General features: G+C 34.8%; 1 protein-coding gene across 4 annotated transcripts in view; it reads right to left on the bottom strand.

The window, feature by feature from the left end:
* Myb (proto-oncogene like protein Myb) overlaps positions 1-19,751 on the bottom strand; it is a 296,992-nt gene that overhangs the window by 65,173 nt on the left and 212,068 nt on the right. The window lies entirely within an intron of this gene.

The following is a 19,751-nucleotide window of genomic DNA, read 5'->3' as shown; positions in this document are numbered from 1 at the left end:
CCGAACGAGGGAATGTACCCGGTCAACAACTAGTAAAAAAAAACTTAAGTTATGGGTAGAGAGGGAGAGGGATCGTTTAAACTGGCAGATAAATTTAAGAACAATCGTAATAATGTGAGTGACTTTTAATGTAAGTATGTTATTTTATTAGTAATGATTCTGACTTTTTTGCGTGTGTGCATTAGCTTGAAAAAATGACGACGAATACAAGTTTGGGCTGCACGAAACAATTAATTTAAAAATAAGGGCGATAAAAACGTTGCTCAGAATGACAATAATAAAATTTGGATGATTTGTATAGCGCCGTTTTTTGAAAAATCGCATCAAGGGCGCTGTACACATGTGCATACATAATATATTTTTTAACGTGTATTACACATAAATAGCGTTGTACTTAATTCATAACTTGTACCCATATTAATATTTTACTATTTATTTTAAATAACACGTGATTTTAACATTGTTAAGTTTAGTGTTCTTTATGCTGTGTTTTTTTTCATTTGCCCTTGAGGTGAAAAAATAGTTAATAACAATGATTGGATTATTTCTATAGAGCCGTTTTCATGGGAAATCACCCCAAAGGCTCTTTACAACTGTCCTAAAACGGGAATCCTTCCTAGTTGGACAGTCATGAGCATAAAATGTAATCAAAATTATTAAAAAAAAAAACAAATAAAAAAAAACAAACAACGTTATTTGTTTACCCTATAACATAGCACTTCGACTTATAAGTTATAATTAATAAATTACATCTGAGATTTATAAAGAGTGGTTAACAACTAAGATTAATTAATAACTGGAGACTTAAAACATATAACTAGTGACTTAATACCTTATAAGTTGCTGGTTATTATAATAACATTTGCCACTTGTCAATGAAATTTAAAATTATGTCCTGTAAAGGGTTAAAATTAATAGGTACTTATTTATGACCGAGTGGGTTAAGTATTAATACAGTGAAATTCTGCCCCTATGATGGACACTGTAACGCTAAACGCTGCACGAAACGTCAGCTCAAGACGTAGGAAGCGCAACACGGCATAATAACCCAAAAATCAATCGCGATAAATACAGGTTTAATGTTCAAATGATAAAAGTTTTTGATCTCGTGGTGTAATACTTTTTCTGTAAGACGATTGATGCATTGCAAGAAAATATAAATGAGATCATTGAGGCGTATGTGTGGTAAAACCATGTATGATCGTGTGAGAAATGTGGTGTTGATATTGTTTGGCGGTTCGTCCTCTCCGCATACACCTGCTGGAAATAGCGTGATGATTTTGTTAGTTAAATAAATTTTATTTGAATGTTAATTTCCTTGAAAACGATTAACCCTTCTGGGAATTTCTCAGAGCACGCTAACCCCAAGATTTAAATAATTGTATTATGGTTATACACACGTGGTCAAGTTGAATCACTTTACCATTACGATTACGATTACGATTCGAAATCCGAGGGTTGAGGGTTCGATTTTATGCCGACAATAAAAGTATGAAATAGAATTTTATACAGTTTTATTCATGACTATATAGTTAAGTTATAGGGATTGAAATTAAATCTTGAATGAAATAAGAACACGAATCACAACAGCACATAATAATTTAATGCAAAATGTCTGGATCGTGTCAACAAGGTTTTTTAATGTTTCCAGGTGCAATCAACCATTTCAAAATTACGCCAAAGCGTCACACAAGCTGTAACAACGTGCTTGTTTCCGATGTTGAATTAAATAAGTCTTCGCAACCAGGACGTTTATTTGCAGGTGAGCTTCAGAAACACAGAGGCCGGCTAATCGTTCCGCTCGAGAATGAGTCGAAAAAGCGACCCGTTCTCATTGAGAAATGTTAACCCTGCACACATGTAGGGCGCACGTTTGGCGTATTTCCCGACTTTGCACCGATGCCGAAGGGATCAACGACGCTGGTTCCTCGGAGCATCTTCCATTGTAATACTGATAGAACAAGTCAACATACCTACCCCACGCTATAAAGATTGGCAGTATATAGATTTTTATCTTAAGAGGAAGCTGCAAGCCAAAAATGTGTATATTCTTGGTATGCCTTATATTTTAGGTAATAGGCATTAAAATCAGGTGTTTTTAACACTTTTAACTGCTCCCAACCAGTGGGACTATGGTATCCCCAATTGGGGTATGTTGTGAGGCTAAAGGTGGTGGGGAGGGAATTCATGGGCAAGAGGAAGGTGGGGAAGTACCTGGCTATTCAGATCTGGTCACCAAACACAGCTATAGCCATTTCCAGCAACGTTTCAACTCTGAAGGATGGAAGAGAGTATCTTCCAATATGGAACGTGCCTCAAATATAATACAAATTATTTTTTATTAATCAATTGTGAAGCAACACAAACCAATTTAATAAAATTTACAAGTGCACGCTAGGATTTGAACTCCTGACCTCCGGATTCGTAGTCGAGAGCTTTTTCCATGCCCAAAGAGTGAAGACGTTTTTTTTCTTCTTTTCTTTACCTGCGGCGCAGTGCTATGTAACATAGATGAACTGAGATTCGATGTTATAAAAAATAATTTATTTAAACACAGTTTTTAATTAGAAATTCGAAAAAGACTTATTTCAACAGGGAGCATATTTTAGCGCAATGTTATTATTGCAAGGTGATCTAATCGAGCAGTTATTACCTATTACTAAAAGATCAAGAGACTTAATTTACCACCGGCTGAATATGGAACTAACGGCTGACAGTATTCTAATTTTGTCTTTGATTAATGGTATTACATATTTCAATAATATTTTTTAGTTTTAAATAAATATGGTATATTATGATCATCTTGGCATGCCAACTATTCGTCCATTCGTAAAACCATATAAAAAAGCTAGCGCCGTGTAGGTACATTCAAAGCGTAATGTAAAAGTCAAACTGAAAGGATGCTAATAGCAAAATAGCGATCGCGAGAATGATCGATTGCTAACTCCCACGTAAAAAAATTATAGCGACGTTTTTTTAATATTCAATGGGCTTTAAAAAATAATAATTAAACCAAAAAAATAAAGTTTTTTTTACTATCTATTAAAATTGGTTTGGTTATTGAACTTTATATTGAACCTTCTTACCCAGGAACTAAAGCAGACAACTTCCGATCCAAAACCAAATTCCGAACCAAATTCCGATCGTGCAAGATCAACACTTTTTCGTATATCAACTGATGTTCGTGCGTGTACATGATTTCTGTAAGTGGGGAAGGTTGGGAGTGCTCGGCTATTAAGAATAGTCATCAAAAACTGAGCGGGGAAGAATCTAATGTATTCAAAATTTGTCTGGAATATTTAAGAAAGAATTTTATATTGAAGACAACATGTATTATAGATTAAAGACAAGTTTTTTTCACATGCCAATAGTTTAGTACAACCTTCTCCGTCTAGAGGTTAATCCATCGGCGTTCCGAGAAGGACGAAATATTTTAGTAGAAGGACTACAAACTACTCATAGCTAAGCAGGACGTGATACGAATACCGAGTTATTACAAATATCCTAAACTTTATTACCTTATTAGCTATTCTACGCGAATAGTACCTGCCTTATAATATCATAAGCGAATTATTCAAAACGACACTAACTTTACAAATACAGATGGGCCGTGACACATTATTAGTATGGAACCGAGCGAACATGTGTGTCGCCCATACCACTTCAAATCGCATCTACCCCGGTTTGTTTCTTCCTACACACTATAAGCACAACTTTCATTGTCTGTGACAGTTTGGTCGTAATGCTCATAGCTAATATGAAGTCAATGAGGTATATAGATGGTCAGCTTTGGCGTTCGAAGTACGGGCCAAGCATATCGGATCATTGCCGATGTGAGATATCAGTCGGTTACAAGCATAGACATAATTCATATGTCTATGGTTACAAGCGTTTGCCGGGCACATGTCTCCGGCGATAACTTCAAAAGGAAGAGACGAAAATTGGGAGTTATTCTGTTCTGATATATCCACGGCTGACGCCAGTTCAAGTTTGTGGTGATCTGCTACGAAACATAAAACCCATATAAGCGATCTAAACCGATTTGAAAGAAAATAGAAGTCACCATTTTCATGAAACCTACAGACTCATACGCCCAAAAATGATTGGTTTATCTTTTCAGAGAACCAAATCGATTGATGCAGTATTGTTTTCTATAATTTTGTGGCCGTATTGACATTTATATATCAACGATCTCAGGATTGTAATAAGAGATGGGGCAAAAGTAATGCCATAATGTGAATGTGCCATAATTTTTTGCAAATGGCGTCAAATGTAATTGTGCTTTGACATATATGTTGTGGACAGACTGGATTGGCTGAAAAAAGCAATGGAGCTAAAAACACACCAGAAGAACGCGGAACTATTGTTACTGCTTATTTGACCAATTACCGGTTTGTTGTTTTGTTGTTTTGTTGTCATGCACCATGTGTGCAAACCTTCAAATAAACTTTCCATGAAAACAGAGCACAACTGATACGTTACTGACTCCAGTGCAGTATTACGGTAAAAAACACTGTTTTTAACGGGGTTGAATTTTTCAAACAAAATGGCAGCCAATTCACACTGTGACATTACTTTTGCCCCACCTGCGTTAAAACAACAGACCGGAAATTGGTCAAACAAGCAGTAACAATAATTCCGTGTTCTTCAGGTCTATATCCCTCCATTGCTTGTTGTCAACTAATTCTCTATTTGTCAACACATATATCAACGCACAACGACATTTGATGCCATATGCAAAAATTATGGCACATTCAAATTATGACATTACTTTTGTCCCACTTGTTAAATGATGAATTTTCAATAGGTAATAATAATATTGTTCATCGTAATTCATAACAAAAAAACTACAATTTCGATGCCGAACATCGTAGAATTTGCGATACGTGATATCCTAACCCCCGTGTGGTAATAAACATGTACAAAAGCCGGAAACAAAACATGAGACACCCGGTAGAAATAATGTTTTTTTTTAATAATTGCCAAGTACGTATTGTTAATCGTATTGAAAAAAAAATACAGCTTATTATTATTAGTTATTACAAGTGTTACGTGATTTCCTAATCACAGTATAAGTAGTCATAAACCACACTAAACGGAAGTGACACGTAGTACACCTGGTAGTTTTGACTTTTACTTTTTAAATAAGTGTACGTAGCAACAGGTGAATAGATGAGATCGAAAGTGAATTCAATAAAAATAGACAGGGTTTTGCAATAAGAGGTGTTATTTTGAATAGCCCGCTATTTCGGTAGATGTTACTCTTGAAGCTGTCATTTTTTTAACATTTGACAAGTAGAAACTACGCCATTAATAAAAATGGAACGATACATGCTTCAACAACGCATTGAAATTATTAAAATTCACTTGAGTGAATCAAATGCAAATCATCTTGAGTGATGAGGCCCATTTCCACCTCGGTGGCTTCGTCAACAAGCAAAATTGTCTATATCAATCTGGGGCTCGGAAAACCCAAGAGTTATTGTTGAAAAGCCTCTTTATCCTCAACGTGTGACTGTTTAGTGCGGTTTATGGTCCGGCGGAGTCATTGGACCTTACTTTTTCGAAAATGAGGCTGGAGCAACAGTGACGGTGAATGGATTGCGCTATCGAGAGATGATTAATGATGTTTTATGGCCGGAATTGGATGGTATTGATCTGGACAACGTTTACTTTCAACAAGACGGCGCTACGTGCCACACAAGCAACGAAACCATTGATCTTTTACGATTGAATATCAATATAACACCTCTTATTGGAAAACCCTGTATTAAGAATTGTTCTAAGTCAATGTTTTGATTGAGGGTTTGAATGTGTTATGGTAGGTTGAATTTCAAAAAAATTCTTTTTAAAACATCTATTTTAATTTCGATCTTGTTTTCGTGAATGCATTAAACCACTTCCCGACATATCCGATCGACCTGAAACTTGACAGATAGACTCGTTGTCATGATTTTGGTGACAATCACGCATTGGATGACATTACAGCAGTTAATATACGAAACAAATGTCGGCATTACCCAATTGGGATTTGGCGCGTTAGTAGCGCGGTTGACACCAGTCCCTAGGAAGGAATGATCAATCCTCGGTCAAATAAAACTATTTTTATTGACTCCAGTGCAGTATTACGGTAAAAAAAAACACTGTTTTTAACGGATTGATTTTTTTTTAAATGTGAATTTTGCACAAGATGAATAAATATCATAACCCAAAATTCTAGGCATGTTGTGAGGAATAACGGGAGCGTACCTGGCTATTCAGACCCGGTCAAGAATACAATTCTAAATGCTAGTCTCTCACCACGGCATAATTTATTCACTATAAAGTGCCCTTGACATGATTTTCACGAAAACAGCGCATTCAAATATACAAAATTATTATTATTTAAGACTACTAAATAAACTTTTTTCTTCTAAATAATTAGAAAAGACATAAATACAACAATTTAATTTATTTATCATTACTATAAATACCAAACGAAGACAAAAATGTATTCTGTACTTGTGAAGTATATTATAAGGTGACGGGGGTGACGCGCAAAAACTTCAGAAGGTAAAAACATGATGAACAAGAAAAAATACTTTTTTCGAAATATCAACATTTTAAGGTAGTTTTCAGGTACAAAAGTTGAATATTCTTCTATAGAAAAATATTTTTAAATGGGAAAAAAACACGGAGTTTAGAAAAAGTTATTTATCAATTTAACTTGTACCATTATGTAGAATCAGCTCCCGAAGTTAGCGCACTTTACCCCCGGACACCTGTATAATATTATAATGTAATTTCTTATCAACGAATCTTCGAGATAAATCAAATAACCTGCTTAAAACTTTTCATTCCAAAAAGTGTGAATGGACTTCCGCTCTGTATAGAGTTACAGAGTGATCGGAAGTTTATGTGACAATTTACTGGAAGGTGAATATTATAAGGATTCGGGGGGTTAATTTTGAAGAAAAATTCAACAAATTAGAGCTTGTTGGCGTCACAAAACTATATTATGGAAAATTAACATGCATCAGACATTTGGATTGGATATGTACTTTAGATGATAGGGGCCGTTCAAGTATTATGTAAGCACTATAGGGGGGTAGGGGGGTATTTGCTTTGCTTATTTTTGATGACATGGGGGGGTGGGGGGTCGAGATAGTGATTACGTCAGCACTGCTCAGCAGTAGTTATTTTTTTTTTACACATTGGCAACCCACACATTGTCTATGTTTGAAAACCGAATACACATTCGGGGATTCCCACAAATAATTAATACGTTTAGGTACTCGCTTAAAAAACAGAATACATTAACAGAAAAATGCATATAGGTACCAATTTTTACGTAAACATGGGAGGGGTGGGGGTAAGAGCTTTGCTTACTTTTGGTGACAAGGGGGAAGAGGGGGTAAATAATTGTAATAAATCTGCTTACGTAATACTTGAACGGCCCCATACGAAGGAACAGTCGGGGCCTATGTTATCTTAGGGGATGCTCTACGGAGGGTCTTTTTAAGGAAAGGAAGGAAAGGAAGTTCTGGGAAGGAAAAGGTACGAGGGGTGGGTAGGAGGTGGGGGTCAGTGTGTTCAGGAGTGACGGATGTACGAATCCATCCCTCAAACTGCGGTTCAAGGCGATGGGTCGAGAGAGTCCGGTTGGAGTGGACAAAAGGCTTTCCTCAACCAGTCTCTCTCAATCCGGCCCGCCACGCAGAAGGTGAGCAGACGCATCCGCCGCCAATACCTAGACAAACCTTATCCCATGAAACTGGGCACCCTCGCTAAGCCATCAAACGTAGCGAACCACTTTTAATTACATCGTTAAAATTAAAAGTGATAGTTCACTTGGCGGCCATTATTATCGATGTGGCACAGTTTAAACGTTGGTTAGTTTTTTTTCTAGATTTTATTTAAACCATGTTAAATAAAAATAACACTTATTATAATGCATTATTTTCCATTTCCAATAACTTAAATAGTTGTTAATTATTAATAGTTTTTGTGTTTAATTCGTAACAACATTTAATTTTTATAAAAATTAAACGTAATCAAATTTAATAATGATATTATTAAGTTCTGCAAGTATTTTAGTTTTTATTCTTGTGACAGCTGTTTCGGCTTTCACGGCTTGTTAAAATGATTTTATTTTAATTGCAATTTTAAATGCAATATAGTTGTGAATGAGGAATATTTGGAGCAGGTGGATGAGTTTGTGTATTTAGGAAGTATGTTCTAGAGAGATGGGAAGGCTGACAGAGATATTGAAAGAAGGGTAAATGCAGGTAATTCCGTTAATGGAGGACTGAACGCAGTTCGCGCTAGCAAAAAAAATGTCAAAAGAAGCGAAGTTAGCAGTCCACAATGGAGTGCTGGTGCTTACCCTGATGTATGGAAGTGAGGCATGGAACTGGCAAAGAAAGGATGAAAGTAGATTGAAATGAGATCCCTGAGGCGTATGTGTGGTAAAACCATGTTTGATCGTGTGAGGATGTGGAGATCCGTAAAGAGTGCAAGGCTGATGTAAGCGTAATGAGGAAGATTAAGAAAGGGACGCTTAGATGGTTTGGGCATGTAGAGCGAATGAGCAAAGACAGGAGTATAAGGAGGATATATGATGCAAATGCGAATGGTAGCAGAAGTCGGGGACGCCCGAGGAAGACATGGCACGATCAAGTGAATCATATACTCGAGTCGGGCCATGTCAAGAGTCAGAATAATAGAAGAGTATGTATGAGACGATGTATGAATGTGAATGAGGCAAGGAGTGTGTGCCAAGACCGAGTTGTTGGGCGGTCCGTCCCCTCTGCCTACTCCTGCGGGGAAACGGCGTGATGGTTAGTTAGTTAGTATTTTAATTTGTATGATGTCTAAAAGGATTTATTACCGGTTAAACCGACTTATTGAGAAAGTATTTTTGACAATAGATTTTCTATTCTGTGGGGTATTTTAAAGTCTGTTTCCCTACAATGGCAATGTTTTCTTAATTGTTTTAATAATGACGTGACTGATATTTATTTAAATTCGTTATATTGTTTAGGTCTTGTGAACATACTGAGAAGTGGGGAATAAATAATATTCTTAACTTTATTATTAATATTTATCTTATATAAATTTGAATTACATTAAATTCTTATATAAATAGTTCTTTCTGTAGTTATTTAACTGATACAAAGTGTTTTAAAAATTATTTGTACACATTAACTTTGACCCTGGCGATTCTGTATATTTTACAAAAATCTTATAATAAACTATAAGATTTGTCTCATGAAATGCAATTCCCCCTGCACACAGTCATATCGTCACACGCCTTGATTTCCCTATTCTCACTTCCTTCCTTAGCCCTTATCTGCAGCCCCATCTAGCGACAAATTAGTATGCCGGTAGGAAGACGATGCATGTCATTTGAAGAAAACACAATATAGAACAAAAAATGACGAAAGAACTACCTATATGAATTAATTAATATATTTTACTTTCTTATAACACGTGGGTAGTTTTTATAGAGCCTTTTTGTGAAATACCACCCAAAGGGTTCTTTAGATCATTAAATACATTCTTACAATAGTGTACAATTTCGGACGTCGGAATACTTGTCGCCCGGTTTGCAAGGCATATGCTCGTGTTAAATACCTTAAAAATACTTAACTTTGCACAGTGATCAGTTATCACACAACACAATACCTGAAAACTGGAAATTACAGTACCACCAGTTATAGAAATTACATATTTACTTATGCCTGCCACAGAGAATGGGTTCAGATTTGTATGTAAGAAATACTGCCTGGGAAAAAAATAAGAATAATTAGGTAGGAACCCTGTACAAATCGCAAGTGCACCTCACTGTTGAATTTGGCAGCCATCTCTGGTCTGGAGCCCCAAAATACCTGAAAAAAACCCTTGACTCTGTGCAGAAACGGGCGGTCCGTTTTATACATTACCCAAGCGGATTACAATATTCAGATCACATGCGTCAGGTAGGTACGCTGTCCTTGTTCTACCAGTATTACAATGGAAGATGAGGAAGAGGAACTAGCGTCATTGATCCCTTCAGCACCAGTACATACCCGGGAGACACGCCAAACGCGAGCTTAACAAACGGTTGAAATTTGTCACATGGGAACAGGTCGCTTCTACGAATCGTTCTAGAGTTCAATAGATCGGTTTTGGAACGGTTAGTCGGCCTCTGTATTTCCTCTCTCCTACGACATGGGTCTTACCTTCCTTTCGTAAAAAAGGCCCTCCAAACAGCATCTCCAGAGATAACATAGGCCCCGAGGGAAATAATTTTTGGTAACTCATTAACAGTGGAGTTCTGTACTATAACTCTGAACTAGTTTTAGAGTCATGTTTGCAAGGTTAATAAAAAATAATAATGTAATGCTTTCTTTACTAAATTTATATTTATATAAATAAAAATGTTACTTTTTTCAAAATCTTAAAACTGCAAAGTTCTTCACTGATTTCTTTGAAATTTTGACACAACGTGCATTTGAATACGCGAGTGTTTTTATATATCTACAATCTACATTATATATATGTCACCTGTAACAGGTAAAAACATGCATTTTTTGAAAAAACGTAATACGTAAAACGTAATCTGTTGGACAAACACGCTTTTTTTCACAGCAACGCGTGGCGGTGTACACTTTACATCTAATAAATAAATAAATAATGCGTCATGCTACAGATTTTATTAATTTACATTACGGGTAATTTATTACATTTTATTCACATCGGCCAGGCTTGAAAAGCGGACAGATATATATTTTTAAATAATCATAGTTGATTTGTTTTTGTGCTGAATCCATTATCGAACCCGCGACCTTCAATTTGAAGAACATTGCGATAAATGAATTTAAAATGAGCAGTCTATCAAGAGATTTGTTATAAATCATCCATTTAAAAATAGTATTACTATACATTAATGAAGTTATTGCTTTCCGAAGGCAACCGGTAAAATAAACATTATATTTATTTAAAACAATAAAAAATTGAGGAATTCGAAAATTTATTTCACAATGTAATAATTTTTTTTTGTGTCAAGGTTTGTACTATTTTTATTTTAATGCTACCAACACCCTGGAGCCAGTGAGACTATAGCATCCCCAATCGGGGTATGTTATGGGGCTGAAGGTAGTGGGGAAGGGAAGGAGATGAGGAAGAGAAAGGCAAGGAAGTATCTGACTATTCTGGTCTGGTCACAAAACACAGCCAAAGCCATTTCAAGCAGCGATTCAATTCTGAATAGCGGTCTCGCGACAGGGCGATACTGAGAGTATCTTCCACTCTGGAACGTGCTGCAAATAAACTATCTACTATTTAAAATGATTAATTTGTGTAATAACACAAATTAATCAAATAAAAATTGCGCACGCCGGGATTTTATCCCGCGACATCCAGCTTGCTAGTCGAGAGCCTTATACTTCGACCACCGAGGCTGTCAAAGCACTTTGGTTTTGATTTAAACCAGTAGCGTACGGACAGCAGTAACTAAGGCTAAAAACTGTACCTGCCCCAAGAAAAACAACAAACCAAAAAAAAAATAAAAAAAATTAGAAATCATAAAATGCCACAATTTACGAGACATTCTTATGAAATAATATATGTAATAACTTGTAGGCTCATCTACACTTCCCACAGCGGAATATGGTAGTAAAATGAATGTTTTCAAATATTCAAAAAACAATTCATTCCCTGACTTGAAAATTACACACAAGCCTACTTTTGGTCGTAGAGCAATGCAAGTCACTGTGAGATGCAGACTTACATCAAAAATAATAATAATATTTTTATTTATAGCATAAAACAAAAGCGTTCATTTTCAAATATTCATAGAAAACTATAAAATACAGTTTAAATCTTTCTTCTCTTTAATAGAAGCAGTTCTATAATCCAAGAATTAGAATAAGAAAACGTCGTCAGTTAACGAAACACAACAATGGCAGGAAGGAGGACAACCAGGCTATCCAAAATGTCCATGCCTAGTGGCTCGGGGGTAGGAAACAGAGACTTAGGGTGTTCCTTCAAGCGGAATTCCTGTCGCAACCCTTCGGACTAACTCTACTTGTAACAATAAAAGCTGTAGGGGAGGTCTCATACTAAATAAAAATACAAAACACAAACACGAAAAAAGTTTATCGAAGTTCTCAAATTTCACTCTAGACACGATATTACGATGAAGAAATTTAATCCTTACGATAAAAGGGAAAGAACGTTATTATTAGAAAAATAAAACGAACCGTTTAAATGATAAGAACCTTTTTACAAAATGTATTCGACTTATTGTAAACTTCAAACCGTAGAAATATAAATTGCTTTCAATATCAAATGGTGAAATTAATATGTTAACTCTTACGACAAAAGGGTTGAAGTAAAAACAAAAAATGTTTATGTGTCCTTTATATTAAAACGAGCTTTTAAAGAATTTAAGAATATTGGAAGTTGAAACAACGCAGTCAGCTTCTAAATTTGAATTTTTAATTTTAGAAGGTATGTAATGTAAAAAGGAGTAGTTTTTTGGCTTAGTATGCATAAAAACACTGTTTTATAATGCGATCTTTTTACAAATTGGCAAAAAATGATAGTAATTTTGATGGGTATGTTGATTTTGGAGGCTTGTATCAAAAGGAAGGAACGAGGTTATTGATGGTGTTAGGGTGTATTTTTTAACTCGGTGGCGTGAAGGTTGTTTGTGCGTAAAGGAGAAATTAGGTTGTATTATTATTTATGGCGTGATAGAGGATATGCAGCAGGAAGACGCAGTTTAGGGTTCGAAGCATCGCGGTTCGAGTAATGACAAAAAGGGGTCTGTATGTAATGGAGTTTTGAAAATTCGTAGGTACATATCGAGGACAGAAGTCCGAAGACACGGTTCAGGAATTACATAAATATTTTACTACGCAGTGTGGTAATCTTAGACGGTTTATTGTTACTGTACAAATAGATAACAGTGGCGTGCAATCCATAGATGCCAAAAGCTGCAACAACACAAACAAACAAAACACAGAAAATAAGAAACGAACCCAGGATCTTACCGGGACAACACCTCAATCCAGTCTGCCATTCTGACGAATTTTTTTAACCCTTAAATGCATCATTTATTAATTTTTCTGTAAAAAAATATATTTTGTAGATATTTACATGCATATGCAAGGAAATATAAAGAATTTATTTTTTTTGTAATTTTTTAATGATATTTGATTTTTAAAAAAATGTTTCAGATTTACAACACCATGTATTTAATAAAAAATAATATGAACAATTTACGTATGAAAAAAAAATAAAAAACCTAAAAAAAATTCTCAAAACTAATAAGTGTACCGGAAAAATACGAGTTATTACATTTAAGTATTGTATTATTGTATCTACTTACCTAAGAAATCAAAATAATAACAGCAAAACAAAACTGTAATTCTAACCTTCAACCAATTTTCGAGAATCTTCATTTTGTTAAAGAAAAAGTGACATTTGACATTCGCGAAAGAAAAAAAAGGTGATGCCACTCGATAAAATATATTACCGTGAACTTGATAATTCTAAAACGGCATGCATTAAGTATACACCAAAGAGTTAAAGGTGGTTTGAACGGTATGTTGCCGTTTTGCAACAGTATGCATTTAAGGGTTAAACGTAATTTTTATCGATCTCATATTTCAAATTCAGATACAACAATATTATGTATTTTTTAGATTTATTCCTATATATATATCTATCAATGATTTATATTACATCTTCAATTATTAATTGATGGGTATAATCTTCAAAAAGTTTTTTCCAATAAAATTAAATAAATAAATATTAATTCTTACTCGAACCTCAAAAACCACAAAGAGCTTACCGTTGGTCATAGAGCAATGCACAACACTGGCAAATCGGATATCTATTTACATAAATACATTGTTTAGGTGTTAAAAAAATGACAATTATTTTTCGAAATAATTAGGAAGAAGGGAGAGAGATAGACAAAGGTCGCCACTGGGTAACTGAACTAGTTACAGCATGATTTAATTATGAAAGTAAAGCCTTATTCATAAGGGACTCAAATGTCAGGCGCCGAGAGCTTTTGACGTGGGAGTTGTTACGTGGGCACTCTCACGACGAGCCTTTCTGAAAAAATCGCGCTGTGATTGACAACGCCTTGAATATAAACAACAACATCATTTTTTATTACGTAGGCAAATAGTTGATGGGCAGAAATGATAAAACTTCACAATGTTGAACACGGCAAAGTAGCCTATTTTCAGCGCCCTTGAGGTGATTTTGCACAAAACATACTTAGCATACCTTTGAGACGTACACGACATACAGTGCTATTCCACACGATTAATTATAAAACAAATGCAGCATCTAATTAAACGAGCTCTTCATACTCTAAATAATATTTGTCTTAACTCTAACATTGACATTTTTTCGGATTCACTGCCCAAATTCAAAAGTGGCATCATGTCAATAATTTAAACAATTCAATGCGCATACATACAGACACACACAAACAAACACTCACACATACATTATACACGTCACACACACACCTATAAACTACACACGTCACCTGGTAATTAAGGAATAAACATACCACTTACATTACATTACAAGGAAACATATCATTGGTACCCAACATGAAATATCTTATTCCTGTATATTGTTTCATCTATGTAAATCGTGTACTGTTTGTTTCTATAATATAAAATAAAATAGAAACGTGATGACAACAATAGAATCTGCGTTGAAAAGAGACCTTTTATGAATATGGCTTGATTTTTATTGCATTAATAATAATAATATTTGGCTAATTTATATAGCGCCGTTTTCCTGAAAAATCACCTCAACGGATTACACTTAGTCAAATATTACTACGTTTTATTTAAACCTACAAGTGAGTAGGTACATAATGTGTAAGAAGCAAAAAATAGGTATTTTAGATAATTTGAACCAAGTATTAAGTTGATGAGTACATTTCCAAAAATGGCGCAATATAAATTAGACGACGACACAATACCCTAAAATAAAGTGGCAATATTAAAGACGCCACGTAAGGGAAGCAGCCGTGTACCAAAAAGCAAAGTGCGACCGTGGTGTATTGAACAGTCAAAATTGCCCCAGAAAATCCGGTTTAAAATAAAGCGGGAATCTTAACGACGTAAGTGGAGAAGTCGTGTAAAAAAATATCAGCGCGCCTCCCGGCGTATTGGACGGACCTAAGGTCGAGTTTGCCCTAGCAGAGGTTTATTTTAATTAATTCTGATAAATGTGTTACTAAAATCTCAGATTTTACTAAACGAATACCCCGGAAAGTTAAATATCGTCGTCCAGAAAAATAAAATCTAGTGCTTACCGCTAATTTTACTTGTTGATAAACGTTTTATAAAATTTTCAAAACCTTTTTACGTACAATATTTTAAGGGTAAGGTACTGTTTTTATTAAAATAAAATATAAATAACATACACGGGTATCGGCCTAAAAACGATATTATAGCCACTAAAATTTTCAAAACCTTTTTACGTACAATATTTCAAGGGTAAGGTACTGTTTTTATTAAACTAAAATATAAATAACATCCACGGGTATTGGCCTAAAAACGATATTATAGCCACTAATTCGTCGTAATTAATTCTAATGCGAGTCTCTAGCAAACCCCGTTGCAAAGTTCTCTAGCAAACCGAGTCTTGTGTCGTCTTAAGTAGTGGGTAATTATCTGCTGTATTAGTATCTAGTAGAGCTTTTACCCTCTGAAGTTGTTACGGTCAAAAAAACCTTATTTCTTAGCGAACTCGAAATTGATGAATGCATCGTCAAGCATCACTGCTAAGCATGTCCAAACAAAGCAATGACCAACTCTATAACAAGACTACTTAAACAATACCAAAAACATCCCATAAAAGTATAACAAGTAGTGGAGCATTGGCCCTAGTAATGTGCATACGTGTGGGAAAAACAGTTCATCCCTAACTCCGGGAACAGGTTAAGGGATGAATAGATGAAATGTGAAATCTCACGGCTGCTGCGAGTTCTCGAGGCGTCTTATAATAGATCCGAGATAAACTGGATATAGATAAATAGGTTGTAGATGGTTTAGAACCTTTGTCCCGCTTGACCTAGTTGTTGCAATAGAGGGGTATATTGGTAAACATTATGTTTAGTTGATAAATGGTAATATTTGTGATAATACCTCCATAAACTCTTAACCCTTTGGTACTTTAAACACTTTTGGTCAGTTTGCAATGTTTTCTGTGTATTTCAAATGCGCTGTGTTATTTTTTAATTATCCGTAAAAACAAATACTGTTTTAGAAACTACATAAATTTATCATTCCGGTGTACGCATTCAAAATAAACACTATTTCTAAATAATAAAATTTTAATATAAAACGTGAAAAAATGTGCTCAAAAACGCTTACAACATTTTTTTTTTTTTATAAATTTAATTTAGATTAAATTTGATAATATTATTATTAAGTTATGCAAGTGTTTCAAAATTTTTTCGAAATTTCAAATGTATCGAAAACACTTGCAGAACTTAATAATAATATTATCAAATTTAATCTAAATTAAATTTATAAAAAAAATTAAATGGAGTTCTACGAATTAAACACAAAAACAATAAATAATTACAACATTTTGACTTAATTTAATCGTAGAAAAGATATAACGAAAACACATTCGTTTTGTTTGGGGAATTTGTAAGAAACTGTAACTTAACTATTCGTCCATATAATGAGAAATAATTTTTAAAGTCAAACCGATTGTTACGATAGCGAAGCGAAATATGAATTATTCATAATTATTCACTAATTTTAGGATTTCATGATTGGCTAACTTTTAGAGGCAAACTGGAAAGAATTATTATTTCTCTTTCTAACGTCAAAAAATCACGTATTTTCGCATGATAGAAAAAAAGATTAAAATACTTTTATAAAATTTGGACGCCCGGTCATATATGACCCTAAAACGCTGGAGGGTTTAACTGATAATGTGTTAGATGTTGTTTTAAACGCTTAAATTACCAGTGCTATTCACTGCCAAAATTTTATTTTAAAGGTATTGTTTTTTATGAAACGTCAGGTACGATAATATGACATACCTGTGTTGTGGACTGTTGGTTTCGTTTCGTATGAGATTTTAATTTTAATCGACGACTTTTTTTTTGTGAGTTAGGTATATGGCACCCCCAACTGGGGTATTTTGTGAGGCTGAAGGCAGTGGAGAGAGAAAGGAAATGGGAAGAGGAAGATGGGGAAGTATCTAGCTATTCAGATCTGGTCACCAAACATTACAAATAACGTTTCGATCCTGAATGGTGGTATTCACCAGGGCTGAAAGTTTCTACTACTCCAATTGAATATCCTGCAATCACAGATTTTTTCTGGTGGTTTATTAAAAACATATCGCGGAATGTAGATTATCACGAATGTATTTGAGACACCTGGACCCGTCCAATTGAATGTTAATTTTGTAATAATCTTACCGATTTCAAAAAAGATTTAAAAAAATTATTGTCAATATTTAAAATTCTTTCACTGGCGTGAACTGCCTCAAGAAATCAATTTACTTGATGATTTCATATCTTTCAGGGCCGTCGATGAATCCCTACATCTACTCTGTGAAATAATACATTGTTCAATCGAAGATAAAAAAGAGAGAAAAAAAAATATATCAGATAAATTAAAAAAAATACTATGTTGGTCTTTTCCGAATTACATATTAGCGACCTAGCAGCGACATATAATTCATTAAGAGTATGTAGTTAGGAATTTATATTGTTATAATGTCGTTGGCTGCAAATAATTGTTTCAAATACGAAAATCACAATTTACACAAGAAACTGTTCGTTTTTTTATGACAATAAAGTAACATCTTCAGTAATTAACTTATTTTAACAACAACTTAAAACACGGTAATCGCAGAAAAAAATCCGGTGATTCTTGAAAAATACTAGGTAATCCATACAAATTTGGTGTTGACAAATATCAGGTGCTGCGCACTCAGTCATTTTCAAGATTTGCAGGTCTACCTCTCTGGCGCCACTAGTACCTATGTTTTGTATGAACCAAAGAAGGTCCCATAGGTGCTGATATTCATAACGCACATATGGGATTTGGGATACATCTTAGGCATCGCCATCGACCCTGCATTATTATTAGCAATTGTCACCCGTTGCTCACATTCACCTCAGGCATAATATTATTTCTGATTTTTGTTCGGTCTAGTCTCCTTCTTCTACCAATTTGTCACTGAAATTCACCAGGGATGGCCAAAAAGATATTCGCAAGGATACGTGGGTCGAATTTGTTACCAAACGCGGAAATTAATCGAAGAACATTATTAAATTTAAGTCTAATAAAATAAAATACTTTTTTGTTTTAAAACCACGATATTTATTAATTTAAGAACCGACCGGTTTTTTATTTATTAAATTGTTTTATGTTATGTTTAATTAATTGTTTTATGTTTATGTTATTAATTGTTTTATTGTTTTATATTAATTGTTTTATGTTTAATATTATTTTTTATTTATTTATGTTTATTAAATTAATAAATATCGTGGTTTTAAAACAAAAAAGTATTTTATTTTATTAAATATGTCAAACCACAAAGTGATTGCTTTCTACAATAATATTAAATTTAAGTCATTAACCTAATAAAATAATAATGATAATTACTTCCTATTAGACGAATGATTACATTTTTAAGGTCATCCAGATATTACAACATGTTAAATACATAAGCAGATCTATTCTAAGTTAATTAAGTTCGATAGGCCGCAATAATCTGTATTCAAGGTTACACACACCGAACTGATATTCCATAGAAGTGTGATACCGATTTGAAATAAAACTGATTTCGCAAATTTACATAAAACCTTTCGACTAATTGAAAATTATACGATTGAAAATGTTTAAACAACATCAACAGAAGTAAACTTTTGGTTGGGTTGGGCAGCGTTGTGAGGCGGGTTAAGGTAGGGGCTGTATGAAGGAATTTATTAAAGCGGGTCTCGAAGAAGGTCGGTCATATGAAAAAGGAAAAACAGATGCCTGTAGCTCGTTCCACATACCGTCTTACACAAAAGGAGTAAAAAAACGGCCCGTTCTCATGAAGCCAAAATCAACTGTGGTACGCACGTTACCGCCCTCTTTTACACAGAATCAAATAGGTTTATCAAGTGAACCAGGTGACTCCCAGTCCAGGGCCGGCCATGAGCCAAACGATGCCTGGCCCTAATAAAACCCTCGAGGGCACTGTGTTAGGTTAGGTTAGGTTTGTATTATCAGCGTTTTGGCTCCTTCGCAAGCCGGCGCTCGGAGCGGACTGCTTGCGACAATTGCGCCTGCACAGGACCGGCCCTTCTCCAGATGCCGTCGACTGGCTGGATAACCTCAACACCCCACTTTCACCTCCACCGAGTCTCCTTTACCGTATAAAAGAAAAAGACCAGAAATAAGATAAAAACTAGCTCACTTTGGGCAACCAGACAAGCCGACAACACGCTTATATCGGTCTCTTCGGTGGTCACACATAAATATTATGAAAAGAATGACTGGATTGGATAGTATTATCTAGAATTCCAAAAGGTGGTAATGGTCCAAGGTCCACGTCGAATCGAGCATCTGGTGAACAGGTGAAACATTAACTTATTACGTGGCCGATAAAAAACACACGAATGAAAGAGTTGCGGGGTAAAGTGATACGTTAGGCCTTGTTTCTGGAAAATGGATTAAGAGGTTGTTTGAAAGAATGTCTGAAAAGGAGAATAGTCCAATCAGCTA

This window comes from Hesperophylax consimilis, chromosome 24 (genome assembly GCF_061612785.1).
Source record: "Hesperophylax consimilis isolate HC1 chromosome 24, BYU_Hcon_1.0, whole genome shotgun sequence".
Classification (NCBI taxonomy): domain Eukaryota; kingdom Metazoa; phylum Arthropoda; class Insecta; order Trichoptera; family Limnephilidae; genus Hesperophylax; species Hesperophylax consimilis.
This window is presented reverse-complemented; position numbering and strand designations above follow the sequence as displayed.